Here is a 26,703-nt window from a genome sequence, read left to right on the forward strand (position 1 = left end):
TTCACCGAGATCACCATGTAGAAATGTTGTCTTAACATCTAGCTGCTCTAGATGTAAGCCCTCTGCAGCTACAATATTGAGAACCAATCTGATAGTGATCATCCTTACTACTGGAGAGAAGATTTTAGTGTAGTCTACTCCATTTTTTGTTGAAATCCTTTAACCACTAAGCGAGCTTTGTATCTTTTTGACCCATCTGGTTCATCCGTAATTCTGAATACCCATTTATTTTGTCTAAATTGCACATAATCCACCCGTGGTTTCATGAAATTGCACAAAATCCCCCATACTTCTAAAACTGTGTCAAACTCCCTCGTGGTTTCATAAACTTTGCATCTAACCCCCTCAGTGGTCCTTATTTAACGGTATTTGACCTAAATGTGCTCAAACTGCGAATAAATTTTAGAATATCAAATTATAAACCCCTAAAATTACAAATATATTTATTTTTTTATATTTACCCTAAAAAAAAGTAAATATACTCAAAAAAATAGTTAATTTTCTCAGGTTTTAAGAGTTTATTTTTACTATTTTTTTAGGCTAAATATATAAAAAATAAATATATTTGTAATTTTAGGGGTTTAGAAATTGAGATTCTAAAATTTATTTGCAGTTTGAGCGCATTTAGGTCAAATACCGTTAAATAAGGACCGCTGAGGGGGTTAGACGCAAAGTTTATGAAACTACGAGGGAGTTTGACGTAGTTTTAGAAGTTTGGGGGATTTGGTGCAATTTCATGAAACCACAGGTGAATTTTGTGCAATTTAGCCATTTATTTTTAAGCGCCCCATTGTCAGAAGGAAGTTTAGTCAAGGAACTCATCTTTTCTTTCATGGCCTCCTCCCACTGAATTGAATCATTCTGCTTGACTGCTTCCTAATAACTTTCTGGTTCACTATTTTCAGTTAGAAGGAGATAGTTTACACTAGGACCAATCTCGATGGAGGTTTGGTAACTCAAGTGGATCTCCTGACCCATTGGGACTCGGCTGGCTGGGGCTGCACCGGTGAATGGAGAGGTCCTTCCTCCTCCGAAGTTTCACTGTCAACAAAGTCCCCTTGATTGCCTTCAAACTCGTCAGTACTGGATTCATACTTCTGACTCCCACTGTCTTGAGGACCCACTGACTCTGTGGTCCCGATAACATCATTGTCAAACTCAACCTGTTCTTTCGCAACCTTCGTACTTTATGTGCTTTTGTCTTTGAAAAGTTGTGCCTCATTGAATGTGGCATGCTTGCTTCTAACAATATTTTTACTTTCAAAGTCCCATAACCAATAGTCCATCTTGTCTCCTCGTTATAAAATGAAAGTGTATTTTCTGGCTTTGGCATCTATGTTGTCACCATCTCTTGTCAGATCATAAGCACTGCATCCGAACACTCTCAAGTGTTCATACTTTACTGTTTCCCCTTTCCACTCTTCTTCGGTATCTTGAAACCCAATGGTACTGATGGTCCTCGGTTGATAAGATATGCAGCAGTGTTAACTGCGTCGGCCCAAAACGTCTTTGGAAGTCCAGCATTCAGTCTCATGCTTCTGGCCCTCTCATTCAGTGTTCTGTTCATCCTTTCTGCTACTCCGTTCTGCTGAGGAGTGCCCCGAATAGTCTTTATCATCCGGATCCCATGTTCGGCACAATATTCGGTGAACTCTGTGCTGATGTATTCACCTCCATTATCCGATTTTAAGCACTTCACCTTCAGGTTAGTTTCTAATTCAACAACAGTCTTCCATTTCTTAAAAGTATTGAAAACTCAGACCTGTTTTTTAAAAAATAGACCAATACCTTTCGTGTTGAATCATCGATGAACATTACATAGTAGTTTGATCTGCCAAAGGAAGAGACTAATGTTGGTCTATAGACATCAGAGTGAACCAATTTCAACTTCTAAGCTTTCAGTGTTTGCCCCGTCTTTGCAAAATAAACGTTTTTTTTCTTGCCAAGCACACAGGGCTCATAAAACTCGGAATCCACCCTCTTTAGATCTGGAAGCTTTCCTCTCGCGACAAGCATCTTAATTCCTTTTATGCTCATTTGGCCAAGTCGTTGGTGCCACAAAACAGACGGACTTTGCTTGCTGGTTACTGCATTCGCTTCGTTTTCAGAGACATCTACCATGTATAGAGCACCCCTCTTCTTGCCTCTAGAAATTACGAGATTTCCTTTGACGACTCTCCATTGCCCTCCTCCAAACGTGACGTTATATCCCTGATCATCCAGCTGCCCAATAGAGATAAGCATTTTGTTAAGATTAGGGATTACCCTAACATCCTTCAATGTCCAGATAGTGTCCGAATGAGTCTTTGGATCTATGTCACCCATCCTTGTGATGTCAAGAGAGTCGTTATTAGCCAAACGAACTTTACCAAAGTTACCTGTCCATAGATTCTTCATCTTCTTCATGCTAAAAATAGCATGGAATGATGCACCAAAATCCATAATCCACGACTTAGTTGAATTCTCAACACAGCAAATGAGTGCATCAACTGAGCTGTCTGTAGTGGCATTCACCTCATTTTGCTATGGCGGTTTTGAGCACTGATTTCTAAAGTGCCCATACTCTTTGCAATTCCAGCATTGAATATCCATTCTTGGCTTTGACTGACCCCTCCTTCTGGAATTTGATCGTCCTTTGCCATTCCCTTTTTTTTTTTTTTTTTTTTTTTTTTTTTTTTTTCTGTCTCTTCTTTATGTGCTCAACAGGGCGCTTGAAGTTTCACCAAAGTGTCGCTTTCGTATATCCTCTCCGATGATCAAGTCACGAATGCCTTCAAAAATGAGTTTAGAATTTCCTGCTGAACTACTAACGGCTGTGATTGTTCCTGACCAACTTTCAAGTAATGAGGATAACAAGAGCAAAGCCTGAACTTCATCGTCAAACTTAATATTCATCGGCAACAACCGGGATATTATAGTATTGAATTCGTTTATATGCGATGTAACAGACGCACCTTCTTTCATAAATATTATAGTATTCACCAATGGTCTTGTTAGAAATACCTTGTTGGAAGCAGATGGCTTCTCGTACATGTTTGTCAATGTCTTTATCAACCCATATACGGTAGTCTTTTTCAGAATGTTGAGTACAACGTTTTTGGCTAGCGTAGATCTGATAACTGACAGGGCTTTCCTTTTAAGGATTGTCCATTCATCTTCGTTTATCTTCTCAGGTTGTCTTCCGGTCAAAGGCGAATCCAGATCCTTCTGGAAAAGCAAATCCTTGACTTGCACCTTCCACTAACCGAAATCTTTTCCGTTGAACTTATCAATCTTGGTATTTCCGTCCTCAGACATGATTTAATCATGCAAATACGAATTCTGCAATTTGGGGAATGCGTTTGATCGGATTTGCAGCTGTTGTCAGCGATCAGGGCTGCCGAGTAGACTGGCGACGCTGCTGCGGGATCTGACGCGCTGACGGGTTTGACGGCTGACGGATCTAACGCGTCTGACAGGTCTGAAGTGTCTGACGCTGCTGTTCTGTTTTGACATAGTTCTGCCCCTGCTTTGATACCACTGCTGAGAGTGGGCCAACTCAACGCTAATATAATATTGTCCACTTTGGACTGAGCCTGCACGAATTTATTTTTGGACTTAGTCCAAAAGGCCTCACACTAGTGGAGTTCATTTGGACTTGTAAGGTGCGGAATTTCCATCACATTGTCCCATGTGGGACTTGTGTTTGCACCCCAACAATCTTCCCCTCAAACCAAGGACCAATCAATAGGCCTTCCCTGCCCACCTTATACCGTCTATCACAAAGGGACCCTCTACCTGACCAACAACAACTGTCGGGACTGACCCAACGTCGCCAGGAGACTTTCGACACAAGGCACATCCGCAGGTCACGAGGGCGAATTCACCATCACAACCAATGTCCAAAGCCACCCAGTCCACTTCACCATCGAACTGGCTCTGATACCACTTGTTAGGATTAACTCTCACACGCACACAAACAAGAAAGTAGAACACAAAGGCTTACGTGGTTCGGTCGATAAGGGTTATCGACCTACGTCCACGGGGGCAACCAATAAGCTTTTCTTATTACTTTATTGTGAGACAGCTCAATTTACAAGTACAAGAGATAGGTATTTATAGATTAGGTTAGGGTTAATAACAATTGGGTTCAAACTCCTAAGGCTATTAGGATTAATTACCTAAAGAAGCCTACACTTAACATGCTTTTCTTTTCGAGCCAGGTTTTAAACTTAATGCAGTCTTTCTTCATGTGTCTTTTTTTTTTTTACAGAAACAACACAATTTGATTCCTGTGAGTAGATTAAGAAATGTAATTCGATATTTTATCCTAATTAATCATATAAATATAATAAAACTCTTGTGGGTAGATATCATCACATTGTACATAATAATTACAATCGATGTTTATTAATGTGATTTCAAATCAATTCACAAATAAATTTTAATTAATTGAGAATATTGTGACTATTCCCTAATTAATTAAAATTAAAAATAAATCACAAACATTATAAACACGTGTAATCTAAAATACACATAAATAAATATATGCATAATTGAATCATACTAATGCAACAACATGCTTAATATATATATATAATGAACACAATTTTACAGCAGCATGCTTAAAAAAAAATAAAAAATACTAATGCAGCAGCATGCTTTAAAATTCTGCACACTTCGTGACTAATGTTGCATACTCCAGTAATTAATACAATTTTTACACAATATAATCCAAAAGGGACAGACAAATAAATAATGAACAGAGAGGTGCACTAGACAAAGTGAGCATAATGCCTGCATAAGAGTCAGACTAATCCATAATCATAATTGCAGTAACACGTTTCGATCAAATCAAAGGTGCACATGTTTTAACTACAGTCATAAGGCCTATAGCAATTAGTCATCAATTTTAATAAATAAAAATTTTGTTTAGAAAACAAGTCGCAGCAATTATGATGATGCATACCTTTTATATAAAATTTAATTATGCAGTGCCAGTGCATCAAATCAATCATCCTTATATAAATAAATTAAATTTGAATCCAAATCGTGTTATCAGATGCAGAATTTGCAGCCGAGATCAAAATACTTTTTAGAAAATATATGTTTTCAAAAATTAATTTCCCCAAATAATTTCGAAATTGAAATTTTTTAAGAAAAAAAAAAAGCTTGAATGGAATTATATTAAACGCAGGATCGAATAAGAAGAAAATTTAAAGGAAGACAAAGACAAAATTGTTCTGATACCAAATATAAGAAATAATTCCTAAATCGAATAAATTAAGCGGGAGGGAATTAAATTAACCTCCAGCCATTGCTTCAAAAGGATTTTGAATCTCGGATCTCCCTCTTCAAGAAAACATGTTAGAACCCTAGGAAACCGTTGTCATACCCTTGCTCCCAAATAGTGATGACGTATTTTGACTTCCGAGAGTTTTCAAATTTAGTAACTCGTATGTGAGAATATTTATAATAAAAAAACAAAACCATAATGGACTTAATGGAAGAAAAAGTGAGCCATAATTTAGGAGTAGTTTAATTAATTAAGAGAATTTAAAAATAATCAAATTGATATATCTACATTAAATATTAAAATAAAATTTGATTAATTAATTAATTAATTAATTAAACTAACATGTCTTTCAAAACTTGGTCACTTACTAAACATCCTTGTTTCGGTTAAGAAAATCATTATATGGCATGAAGCAAGAGTCCTCGAGCGTAGTTTGACAAGTTTAGCAATGCAATTGAGAATTTTGGGATGACAAAGTGCAGATCGGATCATTCAATGTTCTATCGTCATACAAATTTTGGTGTTACACTTCTCGTGGTGTATGTGGATGACATTATTGTTACCGGTAGCGATAGGCATGGAATCTTAGCGTTAAAAGAATTTATCCACTCGCAATTCCAAACTAAGTGAGCTACGATATTTCCTAAGAATCGAAGTGTTCTGGAAGAAGAATGGCATATTCCTCTCTCAGCGAAAATATGTTCTTAATTTTTTCGTCTGAAACAAGAAATATTGGAGTTAAACCATCTGGTGCACCCATGACACCAAATCAAACATTTATGAAGGAAGGAAAAGCCATTGAAGAGCCCGAAAGATATCAACAATTAGTAGGTAAACTGAATTATCTTATTGTGACCCGGCCAGATATAACTTATCTGATAAGTGTGGTAAGTCAGTTTTTGAGTGCACCTACAGTTCAACATTGGGAGGCTTTGGAACAAATTCTAAGATATTGGAAGGGTACTCCTAGGACATGGTTGCTATACAAAAACTATGGGCATGATCAGATTGAATGTTTCTTTGATGCTGATTGAGCGGGTTCAAAGGTTGATCGTAGGTCAACCTCTTGATATTGCGTTTTCATGGGTGGCAATTTGGTTTTGTGGAAAAGCAACAAATAGAATGTGGTATCAAGATCAAGTGTCGAGTCAGAATATCAAGCGATAGCGCATTCCATTTGTGAGATTATTTGGATTCGTCGGTTCCTGATAGGGTTGGGTTTCCAAATCTCAGCACCAACACAATTATGGTGTGACAATCAGACAGCTCTTCACATTGCATCAAATCCTATATTCCATGAACGGACCAAACATATTTAAGTTTACTGTCACTTTGTTAGGGATAAGATCCAACAAGGAGTGATGGTCGCAGGTCATGTGAACCTAGGAGATCAACTTGAAGATCTACTAACCAAACCCTTACCTAGCCTTTGTCTTATCTGTGCAACAAGTTGGGCATGATGAATATATATGCTTCAACTTGAGGAGTAGTGTTATTTATTGTTAGATATATAGATATGCTATTAGTAGCTATTTACATTGTGGGCCCATAACCCATTATAGATTAGGTTTGTATGTATATATGTGTAATGTGATTATGAAAGTTGACCTATGAGTCTGTCTGCTCGATACAAAGCTTCTTCTGCAATGGATCTCCATTGCTCAGTGCACGAGTAGTTAATCCCAAGTCCAACGCGAAGTCCACGCAGTAAATGAACTGTTCGAAGAACAGAGAACAGTTCTTGTGGGAATGCCTATAAATATTAGCCAGAGCATTAATATAATATTCAGACAATAATGCATAAAAAGCACAACCCAAATCATTCAGTATCAAACCAGATGCTGTAAAAATTTGTTTGTGTGTTCATATATATTTTAGGTGTGTGTGTACCTGGATTGCAATTTTTGTAAGTGAATATTCCTCAGAGAAAGGTTGCAACATTTTCACACTAGGAGGTAGCTTTGTGTCGAACATTGTTTAAGCTAATCTAAGCATCTCTTGTTGTTCGTCCTTGCAGCTGCTTAATGTGTCTATACCGAGCTCCCTAAATCAAAATAAGGCATGACAGATGTACCAAACATCTATAAATCATGGATACACAAGCAAACAACTCTAATATTCATGCTTTGTTGATCAGTGGTGATTGTGATTAGATTTTGTTGGAGAATAGTAATACTAATGTGTCTTAAACAACCGAATTATGTTTTTAAGCATTCATCCATTATTTTGAAGCTTTTAAGTGGACCAAAAGTAGAGACCTAGCTTCTATCTCTTTCTTATGAAAGATCAAAGAAAATTTTGAACAAAAATCATGCATACTGTTAGTTTGGAATAAATGCAATGAAAATAGAAATGCACATGAAATATTTATAATATAACAAAAATATGTAACACCCCGGCCGGCTCAAATCGGAGTGTCACCGCCATGCCACACCACACCAGAAAGCTCATTAATCAGCCAACGAGCCCTACGTTGTGGCGCTAAGGCTAAAATAATGAATACCAATGACGAAATAAGTAAAGTTTGAGTAAAAAAACATAAATTGCGAATAGTTCAAAAGACATTAGTCTTTAAATATAATTAATGAACTTCAAAAGAATTTTAGAAGATAAGGTAGTTATAGTTCCCCCGATGATCATTTAGGTATAACAGAAGCACCATTACGTACAAAAAGGTTTATAGAAAGAGGGTCAACACAACGGTTGAGTAACCGGAATTAATCGAAGAAAAATTAATACGGTAGAATGCCACAAAATCATTTGAAGAAAGTAATTTGAGTAAGATGACACATATCACATAAGAATAACTCACACACACGAGTCTTTTAGCGCCTCCCTTGTATCTCCTTTTCATTCTCAAATAATGGTGATGAACACATCACGAAGAAAACTACACTGCTTAATTAGGGCCGACTTGACCAAGATTTCTAACCTTATTAAATCGTATGACACGTCACATAGTTACACATAACAAGCATAGAGTCACAACCCTCAAGGAAAACTCCAATATGTACATAAGGGTTCGAAACCCAAAGTACACGTAAATCAATTTGTTATTAGTTTGCGAAGGGCGCCAAACTGCCCACAACCCTCTAGTCTCCAATATAACATACCAAGAGGGGATTGTTCGCAATTCATCCCTCCATAACGGATGCTAGTCCAAATACCTTTTTCATCGTGAATGACGGGCACCTCGGAAACACCCAAAAAGGGAACCCGCCATCTCGATCCCTCGACCTAGCCCATTCGGGTTCGAGTTCGAGGTTGGCTAGTTATCCTAAAATACCAGTATACCCTCACATGTTTGCAAGACACAGAGGTGGAAGGCTATGCCTTATCATCCAAACAATCGACAAGTTGATCGGACTCAACGAATAGTTTCAATTACCAATTTGACACAATACTCAACATGCTATTAGGCAAATTTCAAAAAGAAAGCTTTAAATTTAAAAGATTCCAATTGTCAACATTTAACCAAGCAAAAAGTGAAATATTAAAATCCAACAAGTTCGTTATAATCTCACTTTATTTCGCCAGATAAACATTCAAAAATATGTTCATCCCAATAGGCATAAATCTTTTCTAAAAAAAACCATAACTAGGTTAGGGTTTCAAACTCATTCCACAAATTCTACGATTTTCAATTTAAAATACTATAATAATCTTCACATAAGCCTTATGAGACATTATAATCAACTTTCTACTTTAAACCCAGTTTCAAACTGGCGGCATCTGGTTGTTGTGCTGCCTCTATTTCTTTGTTTTTTTTTTATATATGTATATATACATTATTAAACATAAAAGACTTGGGCCTTTATTATTTAATTTACCCTAGATGGGCCCACACTCAATTTTTACTCCTAATTTAAACTCAATTCTTAATTTCTTACACCAAAAACACAAAATAAATTAGGCCCAAAATAATATTGTCCGACTCCGGCGTCGGACCCTGGAGAGTTCTGGAGAACTTCCGAAGATTATTTTACGGGGTATTACAAAATATGATTAGCCCATAGTCCATACTTATGTATTTGGCAAAGGAAAAAGCTACAGAACCAAATACCCAAATGTCAAGCGTTACATACTACAAAGTGGAAGTGCTCTATTAATATTTGTTTGCCATTGAGGATGTCATTAATGTATAGAAAACGCTGACGTCAATTGAATCTTAGTATGAACTTTTGGTCATTTTCTATTATACCATCATAAAATGAGATAACTGTGCAAGTTTTTTGTTCCAACTATACCCTTTGGGACGAAGGAATATTGACTACATTAATTTGCAATACACCCCACATCAAATGCAGTTCCATAACTAAGTGCTCTATTATGTTGGTGTTTTAGTAGCTCAATGTAAGACATTACAAGAGAACAGATGAGTAATATAAACCTGTAGCTCTCAGATGCCTTTATAGGGTCATCATCTGCCATAGCAAGCACTAGATTAGCATATCGTAGCCTTAGGTTCTTAGGAAGATCCTTCACTTGTCCGTAATCAAGCAATGCCACCTAATTTAGTGCAAAGAAATAGTATCGTATTGAGGAACTAGCTGTAACAACCATGCCAACGACTTCGGAAGGAAATGACACAAGATTTGAGGCTGCATTTATTGGAAAAGGAATTACCTCAAAATCTTTACATATCAAAATGTTCCCAAGATGAGGATCTGCATGAAAGAAACAACTTCCCAATATTATCTGTTTATATGCAAGTGTCAAACTTTTAAGGATATTCCTGTGATTAAAAATACAAAATTAGGTAATAAATCCTTGACAGGTGCGAGCACAACTGTCCTCGACAAAAGTAAATAGAAAATAAAAAATAATAAAATAATAAAAAAATTGAAAGATGAAACACATGAAAGAAGTCTCGTTAATATTTGAACCAAAAGATGAATATTGCGGAAGAGATGACAAAAGTGCACACAAGTGTTTAAAGTTAATTAGGTGACCTTACAAACGCTGTTCTGTTTTACTTCCTTGATAGTTGTACAGTGGGGATTTATGGTCCTTAGATAAGTCATTTCTCGATGACAAATAAGTAGATATCTGAAACATATAAATAGGCTTTGAGTTGCACTTTATTTTTCGTACGAGAGAATGGGAGCAAATTTAGATTGATAAAGTAGCATGCCACAATCAATTAATAAAAATTCTTTTAGTTCATTAAGATTATTGATGAAAGGAATTGGATGTTCAAGTAAACTCAGAAATTAAATCAATAGCATATTCAATCACAATGAGTGAACTGGAAAATGTACAAAGGAGAAGAAAGTGACTAGATAAGAATTTATTGGCAACGAATTGCTATAAGACATTCTTGCTAATGGAAAATCAAGTTTATAAAGCACAAAGAGAGCAAATAAAGAAGATATCATACACTATGGGTTGATTGTAAGGGTTTAATGCTTTGCAGCTACTGCAACCTTACCAACGGGATTTATGCTTTTTTTCGCTATTGAAGAATATCGCTATCTCATTGACGTAAAATTAATTTTTACAATATACAAAATCCTAATATATTAAAACTATACAAAATACCTAAATTGCCCTTATACTATTATAAATACAAAAATACCCCTATACATAATATATCTAACACTTCCCCATCAAATTGGAGAATACAAATTGTATGATCCAAGTTTGTCACATAGAAATTTAATTGGAGGGCCTCTAAGAGATTTAGTAAGAATGTTCGCAAGTTGCTCATTCGAACCAACATGGTGAGTGGCGATGCATCCAGATAACACCTTCTCCTAAATAAAATGACAATCAATCTTTGTATGTTTAGTCCTCTCAAGAAACACCGGATTAGACGCAATATGCAAGGTAGCTTGATTCTCACAAAAGAGTTTCATTTTTGAAACTTCCACTATCTTGAGTTCATGAAGAAGTTGTTTTACCAAATAAGTTTACATGTCGCTAATGTCATGACTCGATATTCTGCCTTTGCACTTGAGCGAGCAACAACATTTTGTTTCTTACTTTTCCATAAGATAAGGTTTACCTCCCATAAATATGCAATGTCCCAAAATAGAGCGCCTATCAACTGAGGATCCTGCCCAATCAGCATCTGAGTAGCCAATTACTTCAGTGTGACCTTGATTAGTGTACAATAATCCTCTACTAGGAGACCCTTTGATGTACGTCAAGATTCGAATGGCAGCATCTAAGTGACTATCGCATAGAGACTGAAGAAATTGACTCACAACATTTACAACAAAAGACATCAGGTTGAGTAAGTGTGAGATAGTTAAGCTTACCAACTATTCTACGATATCTTTCTGCATCAGCTAATGGCTCCCCTGTCCGGAAAAAGCTTCAAATTTGGATCCGTGAGAGAGTCTACTGGCTTGCAGTCAGAGAGGGGACCATTGAAGTACTTTCTTGGATATGGCCTCTTCTTGATCATTTCTGGTGGTAACAATATCATCAACATACACAAAGGTATAAACATTTACCACTTGACGTGTGCTTATAAAAGACAGAATGGTCTAATGCACTTCGGATCATGCCAAACTCCTATATAACATTGCTAAATCGACCAAACCAAGCATGCAGAGATTGTTTCAATCCATAAAGCGAACAATGTAGTTTGCAAACAAGACCAGACTCCCACTTAGCAACAAATCCAGGTGGTTACTCCATATAAATTTCCTCGTGGAGTTCGCCATGTAGAATGCATTCTTAATATCAGGTTGATGAAGAGGCCAGGAATGCATAGCAGCCAAAGCAATAAAAAGACGGATCGAAGACATTTTGGCAATAGGTGAGAAGGTTTTAGTATAATCCTCACCAAAGACCTGTGTGAAGCCCTTAGCCACCAAACGGGCCTTGAGACGAGCAACTTGACCATCCAAATCAACCTTAACTGCATAAACCCAACGGCAAGCCACATGAGACTTACCTAAAGGCAAAGGCACCAAGTCCCAAGTACCATTAGCATGCAAAGCAACCATTTCATCTACCATTTTCTGTCGCCAACCTGGGTGAGAAAGAGCTTCACGGAGGGATTTAGGAAGGGAGATGGAGGATAAGTTTGACACAAACGTATAGTATGTGGGAGACAAATGATGAAAACTAAGAAAATTGTAAATGGAATGAGGATTACGAGAAGAACGAGTACCTCGTTCTAACGGTGAAGGATCCGGCAGGATAGGAGCCGTAGGAGAAGAAGACAATGGCAAGTCTTGAGAACCAGGACAGTCGATAGACGCTGGAGGAACATGAGCGGTAGAACCATAAGAATAGGATACTTGCGAGCGAGGACAACGACTATAAACCTGAAGAGATGGACGCGAAAGAAGAGAAGAAGAGAAAGGAATAGGTAACATGCGGCTGACAGACGGGATCAAAGATGGCGGAGAAAAATAAGGTGTGGACTCAAAAAAGGTAACATCGGCTGAAAAGTAATACCTACGAGTATCAGGAGAGAAACATTTATAACCTTTTTGAACCCTAGAATAGCCAAGGAAAACACACTTCAGCACATGTGGTGCTAACTTATCCCGACCCAAGGAGTGAACATGAAGAAGTGCAGTACACCCAAAGACACGAAGAGGTAAATGATATAAAAGATCTTGAGGGAACAACATATGGTGGGGAATTTTATTCTGGAGAACCGAGGACGGCATGCGGTTGATAAGATAGCAAGTAGTAAGAACAACATCAGCCCAAAACCGGAAAGGAACATGATGATGCACAAGCGAAGTACGAGTACTCGCAATAAGGTGGCGATTTTTGCGTTCAGCCAGCTTATTTTGCTGAGGAGTATAGGCACAAGAGGACTGATGTAAAATACCATGAGATGACATAAATTGAGTCATAGAAGTAGAGAAGTATTCAGTGGCATTATCCGTCCGAAGTATTTTAAGATACCCACGAAACTGATTTTGAATTTCAGCACTTCAAAGACAGAAAATAGTTCGGAACGAGCTTTCATCAAATAAAGCCAAGTACATCTTGAAAAGTCATCAACAAAGGTAGCAGACTACTGAAACCCAAATACAAAAGTAGTTCGACACGGACCCTATATATCAGAGTGGACTAAACCATAAGACATATCAACCCTATTATTAACCTGCCGGGGAAACAAAACGCGAGTTTGTTTTCCTAGCTGACACGACTCACAGGACAATGAAGATAAACTAGAAAAACTTGGAATAAGTCAACGCAACTTAGAGAGACTCGGATGACCTAGCCGTTGGTGTAGTAGTTAAGGAGAACTAGCCGTGGAACATGCAATTGGGAGTGAAGGTGGTGGAGGGTGGTCAAGGTGGTACAAGTCCATGGAGCTCAAGTCCTTTGCCAATCGTCCTCCCCGTTCTACGGTCCAGAATAGAGAAGCAATCAGAGTCAAATGTTATTGAGCAGTTCAAAGTTTTGGTTAATTGACTAACAGAAACAAGATTAAATGGACAATGAGGAACAAAAAGAACGGAGGATAAGGGAACACATGGCAATGGTTGAGCATCACTGACAGCCTTAACAGAAACTCGTAACCCATCAGCTAAAGTAACATCATTTAATGAGGTAGACTTATAGAATTCAGAAAACAATTTTGGATTACCAGATAGGTGATGAGAGGCGCCAGAATCAAGGACCCATGTTCCAAGAGAGGTACCAGTGTGAGCGACAGAGGCAACGGGTGAATGAGATGACTGCTTTGAAGCTTGGTATACAAGATACTCCTCATAGTCTGAACCAGTCAAAGTGACAGAATTACACGATAACTGAGGAGTTTCAGCCTGCGCAACAACAACCCGAGGTGGCCGGACATGCAATTTAAAACATTTATCACGAGTATGGCCCCACATGTTGCAATAAGTGCAGTGTGGACAAGAGTTCCTACAAGAGCTCTCATGAGGACTAGAATCACCTCACATATGTAAAGAAGGTGAAGCTAGTAGAGCACACTTGTCTCCAGAATCAATAATCGGATGTGCCATAGAGGAGACACGTAATAAGCGAGAATAAACATCATCAAGAGTCGGAACTGTTGAGTTGGAAAAGAGTTGATCACGAAACAGACTCAAATTTGGACCAAGACCAACTAATGCACACACTATATAGAATGTATCGCGGTGAGCAAGCTCCTCCTTCGTTGCTTTCCCTGGAGATAAAACTGAATTGAGTTCAGCTTTGATGGATGAAAGTTTACCGAGATACTCTAGAATTGTCAATCCGGGCTGATGAAGATTGACCAAATTAGATACCACATTATGGTGGCGCTGAATATCATTGGTATATAAAGTCTTCGCATGTCTCCAGAGATCATAACAACTTGTAAATTTGGTAAAAATTGGATGAAGGCTTGGATCAATAGATTGCCACAACAAAAACTGCATAATAAAGCATCAGCCTTAAGCCATGCAGCTTTCTCAGTGTCAACAATCTGAGCAGACTGAATAACAAAGTGATTTGCCAAACCTTTACCCATACGCCACATTTGGACAACTTTAGATCAAGAGCCATAGTTAGAACCCCCAACCAATCGTTCGGTGGCAATAGTCGGGGTTGGAGAAAGAACTACCGTAAAAGAAGTAGAAGCAAACATGTTTGGGGCAATATTTGAATTGAAGAGAGCTCTATAAATTTAGAATCACAAAAGCAACGGAAATCTAAGCCACAACCAAATAACAATCCAACCAAGGAGGAAAAATACTGAACAATATTAATTGGATAGCCGGACCGAAGGAAAGAAGAGAGGACAACGCGGCGGTGGTCGGCGGTTGGCGCGGCAGCTGGAGAGGATATGGTGGATGAGGGATTACGGTGGCTCTGATACCATGAAGAATATTGCTATCTCATTGACGTAAAATTAATTTTTACAATATACAAAATCCTAATATATTAAAACTATAAAAAATACCTAAACTGCCCTTATATTATATATAAATACAAAAATATCCCTATATATAATATATCTAACAACTATCTCATATCCAAGTTTCAGAATTGGGATTCCATCTATATACTCCATTCCTAAAACCGGCCTATCATTTTGCAAAATATCCAGAGTTAGCATTCTGAACTATATAAAAATCAAGATTTATCTTAAAATGTAGACATTAATGAAAGGAGATGGAAACTATTTTACCTTGTGAAACATATTTCGCATCACTTTTGGTACTAAAAACTGGGGATTTCTTGTTATTTTTAGATAGGAAACAGTGAATTTTCTCCATTACAGCAGCCTCTCTTAGAAAATCAAACTCATATCGGATTTAAAGGAAAAACAAAGAAAATGTCAATCAACATTGCCATGGAAACCACAAAAGAAACAGGGAAAAAAAAATGAATAAGATACAAGGGATAGAAAAGAAAAATTAAAGAAAAAAAATGGTAAGCCCAGAAAGCATTACTTCAACTAAGTAGAAAATAAAATGCAAAAAGTAAATATGGCACATATTTTAACAGAACTTAATTATTTCTAGTCATTAACAAACATCACCCAATTGGGAAAGTTAAGAAATTAATTAAGAAAAGAACATGGAGAAGACAATCAGGATGGGAAGTGATGGGCTTGAAAAAGTGTACTTGAGACTGAATGGTGGGAAGCATAGTTGTCAATCACGGATAGCGGTGCGTAGCAGTCAACATCTAAAATACTATAGCATGATAGCAGTATGACCACTATTTAAATATTTAAGAATATATATATTATTATGCATACAAAATTATAACAAAAATACATAAGAAAAACTTATAAATTAATCTCATAATTATCACCCAAACCAATAAAATATCAATATATATATATATATGATCATAACTATTAGATAATTATAAGCAAAAATAATTAGATCACTATTGTGTTGTAGATATATATCAAAGCTAATCAGATTCAAAATCTGATAAAAAAATTTCTTCCTCATTTTCATCATCTTCACTGCTTAATTACTTTTGTCTATATATTTTTTCTCGTCTTCTTCATTCTCATCCATTTATTCAATTGTATGTTCTTCACCTTTTATAATATCATTTCCCTTTTAAGAGCTAGGAATACCTATATCTTTCTTTCTCATTGATGTATTGATGTTTGTATCTTAGTGTAGATAGCAGACCTATTAGCATCAACAACTCCCCTAGTCAAATTATCATTGTCAAAGACTAACTTATCCTCCGCAATTATCAACTTCTTTAATTAACCACTGATTGAAATGATTCAAAACAATAGGACAAATCACATCATTGTTATTCATAATGATCTAACAAATTTTGGTTATACTTTACATAAACCAAATTTTGCAACTTTTGGCTTTCTAATTTGTTTTTTTTTTTCTTGGAATCAATATTGCAACTTGATATTGCAATTTTTCTTTTAATAAATTGGAAACTTATTAATAATGTTTGCTGCGTTTTGATGGTGAAAGTCTAGTATTTGAAGTTGCCAAAGTAATCTCTCTTATATAAAATTTTTACTTGATACCGTAAGTGTTTATATGTGCATTTTTAATTCATGTGAGCATTCTTCGGCTCAAAGGCAGTCGGTAATTGACTGAATAAAATAACATCTGTGATAATATGTATGGGACGATTATATGGATTTTAACTTATGTGAATAGTGAATTAGTCCAAATAGTGATTTATTATTTGGCATTACTTATTATCCGTGCATGATCATTGCAACAAGATGACTAATTTCAGTTAATGTAATTGATCCAAAGGTTAATCATTAATGTTGTATTTAGTATCTTGAGATGTGATTGCATTATTATATTTTCAGTTTCATTATGCTACGTGGGTACTTATGTGTTTATTTATTCAATGTTATCTTCATGATCAAATCTTATAGTATCTACTAACTATCCGGTCCCAATACTGTCTGGAGACAACTTTCAGCACTGGAAAGAATCAGTATTGATTCATTTAGGTTGTATGGATCTTGTCTTAGCATTAAGGATTGACCAACCCTCTTATCCTACGGCAGAAAGCATTGCAGATAAAAAGCAGTTGTTTGAGAAATAGGATAGGTCTAATCGTCTTAGTCTAATGATCATAAAGAAAAGCATTCCAGAAATCTTTTGAGGCACGATATCTGGTGATACTTTTACTGCTAATGATTTTCTTGTCGAAATTGAGAAATGTTTGACTAAAAGCGATAAGGCGGAAATGAGCACTCTTCTCAAGAGTCTCATTACCATGAAGTATAACGGCAAAGAAGACATAAGGGAATACATCCTAAACATGCCTAATACTTCTTGTAAGTTGAGGGCACTTAAGTTAGACCTTTCGGAGGACATGTTAGTACTATTGGTTTTGCTATATCTTCCTACTCAATACGATCAGTTCAAAGTCAGTTATAACTGTCAAAAGAAGAAGTGGACTCTTAATGTGTTCATCTCTCACTGTGTTGAGGATGAAGAAATGATGAAGAGTAATAAGATTGGGGAGGTACATATGGTTGGTACCTCAAAGGATGCAGGCAGTAATAAGAGAAAATATAAGGCCGTTAAGGTTGAGACTGCTAAGGCTCATGTTCCAGCTCCAACTCCTCGGGCTCGTCCTGAAAAGACTTGTTTCTTTTGCAAAAAAACTGGACATGAGAAGAAGAATTGTACTAAGTTTCACGATTGGCGTCGGAAGATAGGTACGTTTCTTACTTTGTTTATTTTGAGGTTAACTTAGCTTCAGTACCTCGAAACACTTTGTGGTTAGTCTCTGGATCAACTACTAACACCAATGTTTCAATGCAGGGTTGCTTGAGCTACCGAAACTCAACTGATGTTGAAAGACGCATTTACTTTGGAAATGGGGATTCAGTAGAGGTGGAAGTCATGGGCATTTTCAATTTGTTATTGAATACTGGACATTTTCTTGAATTGCAAGACACTTTTACTGTACCGTCATTTAGACAGAATTTGGTTTATGTTTCTTATTTGGACAAATTCGGTTATCATTGTTCTTTTGGAAACAATAAAGTTAAGTTGTCTTTGAATTCATGTTTGGTTGGTTTTGGTGTTTTTTTTATGAATGAAAACTTATATATGCTCTACATTTTAGCTTCCTTTAATGAGGCCCTAAATGTGGAATTAAAATGTACTAAACAAAAATTGTATGAATCTAGTTTATTGTGGCACAAACGTTTTGGTCATATTTCAAGAAACACAGTTGAAAAACTCATTACTTTGGCGTTTGTGTCGATTGCATTAATGGTAAACAAACCAAGGTTAAAAGGACATATGTTTATCGAGCTACAGATGTCTTGGAATTGATACATACAGACATTTTTTGGTCTTTTCCACTTCTTCGTGGAACGGTCAATAATATTTTGTGTCATTCATAGACGATTAATCTCGATATGGTCATTTGTACCTTATTAAGGAAAAAAATCTGAGGCACTGGACATGTTCAAAGCATTTAAGATTGAAATTAAAAAATCAACTCAGAAAACGCATTAAGACTGTCAGATCTGACCATTGAGGAAAATATTACGGCAGAAATGATGACTCGGGTGAGCAACGTCCAGGTCCTTTTGCTGAGTTCCTTAAGGAGTGTGGAATCTTCCCTCAATACACTATGCCCGGTTCACCTAGTATGAACGGTGTTGCTGAGAGATGAAATCGCACATTGAAGGATATGATTCGAAGTATGATTAGTCAATCTACTATGTCACCATCATTATGGGGAGAATCACTAAAGATAATAGTCTACATCCTTAATCGAGTGCCAACTAAGACGACTGCCAAAACACCCTATGAACTCTGGATTGGGCGCAAGCCTAAATTAAATCATCTTAGGGTGTGGGGTTGTCCAGCTTAGGCAAAGGCCTATACGCCAAATGAACCAAAGCTAGCACCTCGTACAATGAGCAATTATTTTATTGGCTATTCGGAACGGTCAATGCCGTATAAATTTTATGATCCCACATCAAAAACTATTTTTGAGACGGCTACTGCCAAGTTCTTTGAGGTTGTTGATTTTAGGGGGGGGAATACAGTTTTAAACTTCACTTTTGAGGATCAAGAAATCACTAATGTGATTGATCAAACACCTCATAAGTTAGCAGTCATTCCAGCTCCCATAGAGTTTCAAAGTGCGACTAAGGAACCCGTTCGTATAGAACAAGAACCTATGCTTGTGGAATAAACTCAACAAACTCAAGAACATATAGTTCAAAAGCCAACGCAATTGCGTAGATCTGCTAGAGAGCGAAGAAATGCCATCCCGGATGATTATGTGACATTTTTTTAAGAAAGTGAGGACAATGATGGCATGACTTGAGGATGATCCAATTAATATTTATCATGCCATAAAGGTCTTTGTTCAGATAAATGGGTCGATGCAATGTGTGATGAGTACAAGTCAATGCAAGACAATAAAGTTTGGAAACTTGTCCCATTGCCAAAATGCGCGAAACCGTAGATTGCAAATGGATCTTTAAAACCAAACGGCATGCAAATGGTAATGTGGAGAGGTATAAGGCACGTCTTGTAGCTAAAGGCTATACTCAAAAAAAGGGGATTGACTAGAAAGAGACATTCTCTCCGCTTTCCTCGAAAGACTCTTTTAGAACAATCATGGCTCTTATGTCACACTTTGATTTAGAGCTCCATCAGATAAAGACAGCGTTTGTAAATGGTGATATTAATGAAACAATCTATATGGTACAACTCGAAACTTTTGAGGTCGGTGACCTAAAGCAAATGGTTTGTAAATTATGGTGTGTTTGTTTGGGGGATTGGATTTTAAATATACTATTCATCTTAATTTTTTTCCTCCAAAAACATCAAATCAAACACCTATTTTTTATTTTTTATATTATACTAAAAAACAATTTTACATTCAAAATATCACATCAACACCTATTTATATCACATCATACAACTATTCAAATTCAAATTTTTTACTATTCAAATCTCAACTCAAAATTCAAACCCCCAAACAAACACACCCTTAAGAAAATCCATCTATGAGCTCAAACAAGCATCTCAACAGTGGTATCACAAATTTCATCAAGTAATTCTCTCATATGATTTTGAGATGAATGTTGTTGATGATTGTGTTTATCACAAATTTAGTGAGAGCAAGTTTATTTTCTTAGTTTTGTATGTGGATGCCATTCTGCTTGCCACAAATAATGTTGGGCATGTTGCAAAACTAAGAAATTTCTCTCGAGTAACTTTGAGATGAAAGATCTCGGTGAAGCATCTTTTGTATTAGAGTTCCAAATATGTCATGATAGATCTCGGTGTATCTTGGATTATCTCAAAAGAGCTATATTGATAAAGTACTCGAGCGATTCAGCATGCAGAAATGCAAGCCAAGAGATACTCCTATAGCTAAATAAGAGAAATTAAGTCGCAACTAGTGCCCTAAAGTAAATTTGGAAATTGAGAAAATAAAAAATGTCTTTTATGCCTCGGCAGTTGGGAGCCTCATATATGCACAAGTATGTACGCGTCCAGATATTGCGTACACAGTCGGTGCTGGAAGGCAGCCAAAAGAGTGATGAGATACCTAAAGAGAACAAGTAATCACATGCTCACATATAGAAGGTCAGACCAATTGGAGATCGTTGGATACTGTGACTCCAATTTTGCGTGATGCCAAGATAGTAGGAAATCTACATCTAGCTATGTTTATATGTTGGTTGGTGGAGCCATTGCTTAGCACAGTGCCAAACAGACACTCATTACCAGTTCCACTATGGAAGCTGAGTTTGTGGCGTGTTTTGAGGCATCACAACAAGCGATTTGGCTAAAGAACCTTGTCACTAGGCTGCGAATCATTCAGATGGTAGAAAAAACCCATCAAGATTTTATGTGACAACAATTCAGCCGTTGAGAACTCCAATAACAATAGGAGCTCGTCCAGGTCAAAGCACATTGACATTAAGTTCCCAGTTGTGAATGAGATGGTGAAAGATCATTAGATTTTGATCGAGCACTTAGGGACAAAATTTATGCTAACAGACCCCCTAACTAAAGGTGTAACACATAAGTAACACCTAAGGTCTTCCACGAGCATACCGCTCATATGGGTGTGTTACAAATCGGAGAAGCTTCACTCTAGTGGGAGGATGCATTTATGTTATTTTTCCGTTTACTCGGTATTTGTCGTTCCACGAGCATACCACTCATATGGGTGTGTTACAAATCGGAGAAGCTTCACTTTAGTGGGAGGATGCATTTATGTTATTTTGTCGTTTACTCGGTATTTGTCTCATCTCTTTTGATCATTATTTCATTTTATGATGGTTTGGACATTATGTTTAAGTAATTTACGATCTCATCAGTTTGGACCAGTAGAAAATTTACATGCTCAGATCACACTTATGTAATTTTCTCTATGCACGTTCCATGATTGATTTATGTCATTTGATTACAGTGATATCCGTGATTATAGATTTTGATACGGCGAATGGTTCTTTAGTCCTATATTGTTGTGATTGATGGACTAGATTATTGCAAGCCTTGTCTTGTCTTATAGTGACTGTAAATTGAGCTTATAAGGAACAATGTGTTCATTCGGACACATACTAGATCCAGTGGGAGATAGTTGGATTTGGAATCAAATATGTGTAACGAATATATTGTTAAAGTCATTATTTTATTCAGTCATATTATTTAAGTGGTTTAACTAATATAATTAATTAAGTTGTCCTCACTCACGTGCACCCTGAGAGACTTCCTAGGGGTCACGCATCATCAAATTACTTTAGAACAAGCACGCTTAACTCCCGAGTTCTTTCAGTAGGGCTCCCGAAAAGAAATGTGCATATTGTTGACATAAGTAGTTTATTCAATCAATTTTAATCTATATTCAACCTCGGATGGTCTGGCACCGGCTCATTCATGGGATTTGGCCTAACACCGGCCCAACTCCGAGGTAGTATATCTTCCCCCACTTAAAAATGCAAAATCCATGTTGCACCCCCAAGGATCTTCAACTGCTAGGCCCGTCACCAGTTCGGTCAACGACTGCGGAATGTCGTAGGTCGGCTCTTATACCAACTATGACATTCCAACCTGCAAGCCACGCGAAACCGAGCATGTCGAGATTGCAGATTAGCCCCACAAGTCAACATGAGTCTTTCCAGTGCGCTTCTGTCCTCACTCACACGCACCCTGGGAGACTTCACATGAGTCACTCATCCTCAAATTACTCTAGAGCAAGCACATTTAACTCATGAGTTCTTTCAGTAGGCTCCCGAAAAGTAATGGCGTGGCACCGGCTCATCCACGGGAGTTCGCCTAACACCGGCTCAACTCCGAGGGTATTACATCCTCCCCTACCTAAGAATGCAACGTCCATGTTGCACCCAAGGATCCGAGCATGTCGGGATCGCAAACTGGCCCCACAAGTCAACACGAGTCCTTTCAATGCGCTTCTCTCCTCACTCATGCACACCCTACCAACTGACACTCCGGCCCGCAAGCTACGTGAAGCCAAACATGTTGGGATCGCAGACTTGCCCCACAAGTCGACACAAGTCCTTCCAGCGCGCTTATGTCCTCACTCACGCGCACCTTGGGAGACATCTTTAAATTACTCTAGAGCAAGCACGCTTAACTCTTGAGTTCTTTCAGTAGGGCACCCGAAAAGGAATGTGTACATTGTTGATATGAGTAGTCTATTCAATTCATTTTAACCTATATTCAACATCGGGTGGTCTGGCACCGGGTTATCGACGGGAGTTGGCCTAACGCCGGCCCAACTCTGGGGGTATAACACTAGGATTAGGTCCCCGGGAAAAAGTGCCATATAGAGATCTGATTATCCATGTAGTTTCTACTGTTCATCCGTCAAGAATAGAAAGAAGCTGACGCTCTGATCTTGGAAGACCATTTCTTTAATCACCCAAGATTCGCATATGGCTTCATCTATGAGGTAACTTATAATATTTGTAAATCTTCATAGGTTACATGTGATTTGGTTATTTATGAGATTTTCAAAGTATAGCTTTTATTGAAGATTTTTATAAAAGATAGCGATGATGAATTACATAAAATGACAAAAAATATTAAATAAAAATTTGACAAATATTGGGGAGATCCAAATAAAGTGAATATAATATTCATAATTGTTGTTGATCTTCAATACATGTTGAAATAGGTGAAACTTGCATTGTCAAGTGTGTATAATATTGGGTTGACTAACTTAATTGCAAAATAGATTCCCCCATTGATCAATAATTTCGATTTTCGTGAAGTATCATGGTCATCCAATAAGAAGGATTTGTATTTTTTAAAATAAATAATTTGAAGACATTGATTCTAACAGGCTTTCCGTAAAAACCTGCTAGTGGAAGAAGACCTCTTAGGGATAAGAGACATAGGGCTATTAAAATGAATTGTGTGTCATTTGTGGTGATAACAAACAAGCAATTATTATGTGAAAAAAAAAATAATGAGTGAGAAAAGAGAAAATTGTCAAATTTTGGAGTTGATGATAATGATACACTAAAGGATGCATTAAGAAATGTAAATCTATATATAAAATTTTTCACCACAAAGAGGATGGTAATGATCTCTTTAACTTTTTTAAAGAAATTGCTGAGAATATAAGATTGAAATTTGATATTTTAGATTGATGAAAATATAATAAATATTAATATCTCATATTTTCCAAAAAACCCCGTAATATTCTAGTATTGCATAAACTGTAGCATTGGAGTCAGCATTTAGTACTGATGACTAGTACTTGATCAATTTAAGAGTTACTTAAGTTCTAAAGTTGTGGAGTACCTTGTTTATGCTAAGATTGACTAGTACTTTATGCTAGATAGTGAGAAAATTCTTGAAGATGACAGAAAAATGGAAAAATGTACTTGAATATTCAAAATGTCGTGCATTGTTTAATTTTATTATTCTTGATTAATTAATTTACTTTGTGTATATAAATATATTTATTTTTATGTAGATGTGATAGATTTATTACTTCTATTTTCAATAACGGCGCAATAGTATTACAAAGGTGACAATCTATTTACCTTTTGTGCTCCTATAAGCTCAATTCAAGGCGGCAGCTACAGTGTTGAATAGCATACCATATGCTACAAGACAATATACGGTGTTACCATAAACAACACAAAATATACTTTAATATAATACAAATACAGCACATGATATAATCTCACACAACACATACAATACTTGATTTCAACACATGGCAAACTTTCATATAACACACGCTATAATTATGAACTAACAGCGCATGCTTCTATTACAAACAACACATGATGTATATAATAAAGACGTGTGTTATTTCTATATTTTACGTGTGTTGTTTCTATATTTTACCAAATCATCGTAGTGCTGATTTTTCAAATTCAATATCTTAACATTTCCCTCAATTCAATATATATCACTTTATATATATGCCGGCTTTAACTTAATTAATTTGTATTCCTTTTCTAACTATTTAATATTAGAATTAGAAGTAGATGATAATGATGATTGTTAGACCTTGTGGCACTGCTCAATATCGTGTCAATTCATTAATTTAATCTTATATATATGCATTGTAATTATTGATATACATATATAAGACCTGATCGGTTAGTGTTAGACCTTGTGGCACCGTTGTATATAAATAATATTTGATGAGATTTTTTATAAGAAAAAAATATTTTCTCCGTCTGCCTCTAAGGGTTATATTTATCTTTTGCGTTATTGTATTTAATATTAAAAATATCTTTATCTTTGTATTTAACATTAAAAATATCCTTATATTTGTATAATTTTTTGTGTGCATGTCCTTTTATTAGTTTTATAAGACACTAATGAAAATATTTTTGGAATTTTTTCTTAATTTGTACTATGTCTTGATATAATAATTAATATTCAAAAATTAACATGTAAAAAATAAATGAGACTCTTAGAGCCGGACGAAAATAGTATATTTTTATCGGGGAACATAGAATTTAAATAGTAAAAAATTGCCAAGTGAGTTTAAGGTTCAGCTTGTCAGAATTGTAAATTTGTATGAATTTTGTTTTATCATATTTAAGTTTATTTTTTCATCTTTATTTTTATAAAAGTTTCCGGTTTTAAATTTTTATGTATGATTATAAATGAATGAATTTATGTTGTTTGTGACATTATTAGATTCAGGTTAAAATATATTTTTTTTACCACTTTTATTCTCTAATGTGTTAATTTCAATTCTTTTATTTTTAAAACGACAATTTTAGTTTATTTTATTGACTAATATATCAATTTTAAATCTTTTTATTTTAAAATGATAATTTTGGTCTTTTTTTTTTCATTTAAATAGTTTAATTTTAGTCCTTAATCATTTTTTTATTTTAAAACATAATAAACATAATTATTACTTCCTTTGTGACCTAAAATTATGATAGTTTTTCTTTTTGTCTGTCATCTGAAAATATAATTATTTTTATTTTTAATTAAAAATATACTATTATTTTTTTATTTTTACTATAAAGATCAAAAGTAAAAATAATATACACCACATTAAAATTTGTAGCAAAAAGTTTGAGACTATTTTTTATGATGTATGTTTTCATCCAAAAATTTTATTTTTATTATTATTCAAATTAATTTATATTATTTTTTTCAAACATTTCCATGCAAATAATTTCTTCCAAACAGGTCCCAAATTATTTATCTTAATTAAATATTGGCGTATGAAAGCGAAAAAGTATTTCCTAAAAGAAGAATATTAAATTTGGTGATATATATTAAATTATTATAAAACGAATAAAATAGCATATTTGAGTGTCGATGCATATACTAGTATATCTATTAATTTTTTAAGGAAATAATAATTATGAACAAAATTCGAATTATATTAATTGATAGGAGTTCAAAATAAAGGGACTAAATTGACACAAATAAAAATAAAATGGATTAACGTCACTTTAATAATACAAGGATTCAAATTGATACAACTATAAATAGAAGGAAGCAAAAATATATTTTACCTGATTTATTTGTGTCATATTTTATATATTCTCCGTGGCTCATAGAAGGGTATTCATTTACTGTCATAGTTCTTAACATTCAAAATATCTTATTTGTATAAATTTTTTTTTTTTTTTTGTATAAATGTCATTATATTAGACATTAATAGAAATAATTTTGTCAATTTTCCTTGATCTGTAATATATTTTATATAATAATTAATATTTAAAAATCAACACACAAAAAGTAAATGAATACTTAGTTAGTTAGAATGAAGTAATATAATTTCGTGTTTTTTTATTTGAATGTTATTTCAAAAAAAAAATAAAAATGATCTTTTTGATTTGATTAGGATTTTCTCATTCGATATTCAAGTTTTTTTTTTCTTTAAAAACAAATGGATTGTTTGGTTTGATTCAAATTTTCTAATTTGAAATTTGGATTTCGATTAATTCAGTTCGAACTAGCTTAAAGAAAATGAATCTTTTAATTGATCGATTAAACAAAATCCGAATCAGAAAATTTCTGAATACTCACCCCTCTACCAGCCATTTC

General features: G+C 35.5%; 1 pseudogene; it reads right to left on the reverse strand.

Annotated features, from left to right (window-relative positions):
• Positions 1-2,691: 2,691 nt before the first annotated feature.
• LOC127248372 (uncharacterized) lies at positions 2,692-15,838 on the reverse strand (annotated as a pseudogene).
• Between the last annotated feature and the right edge of the window lie 10,865 nt (positions 15,839-26,703).

Source organism: Andrographis paniculata, unplaced genomic scaffold (genome assembly GCF_009805555.1).
Source record: "Andrographis paniculata isolate CXL003 unplaced genomic scaffold, ASM980555v1 Contig11END, whole genome shotgun sequence".
NCBI classification, from domain to species: Eukaryota; Viridiplantae; Streptophyta; class Magnoliopsida; order Lamiales; family Acanthaceae; genus Andrographis; species Andrographis paniculata.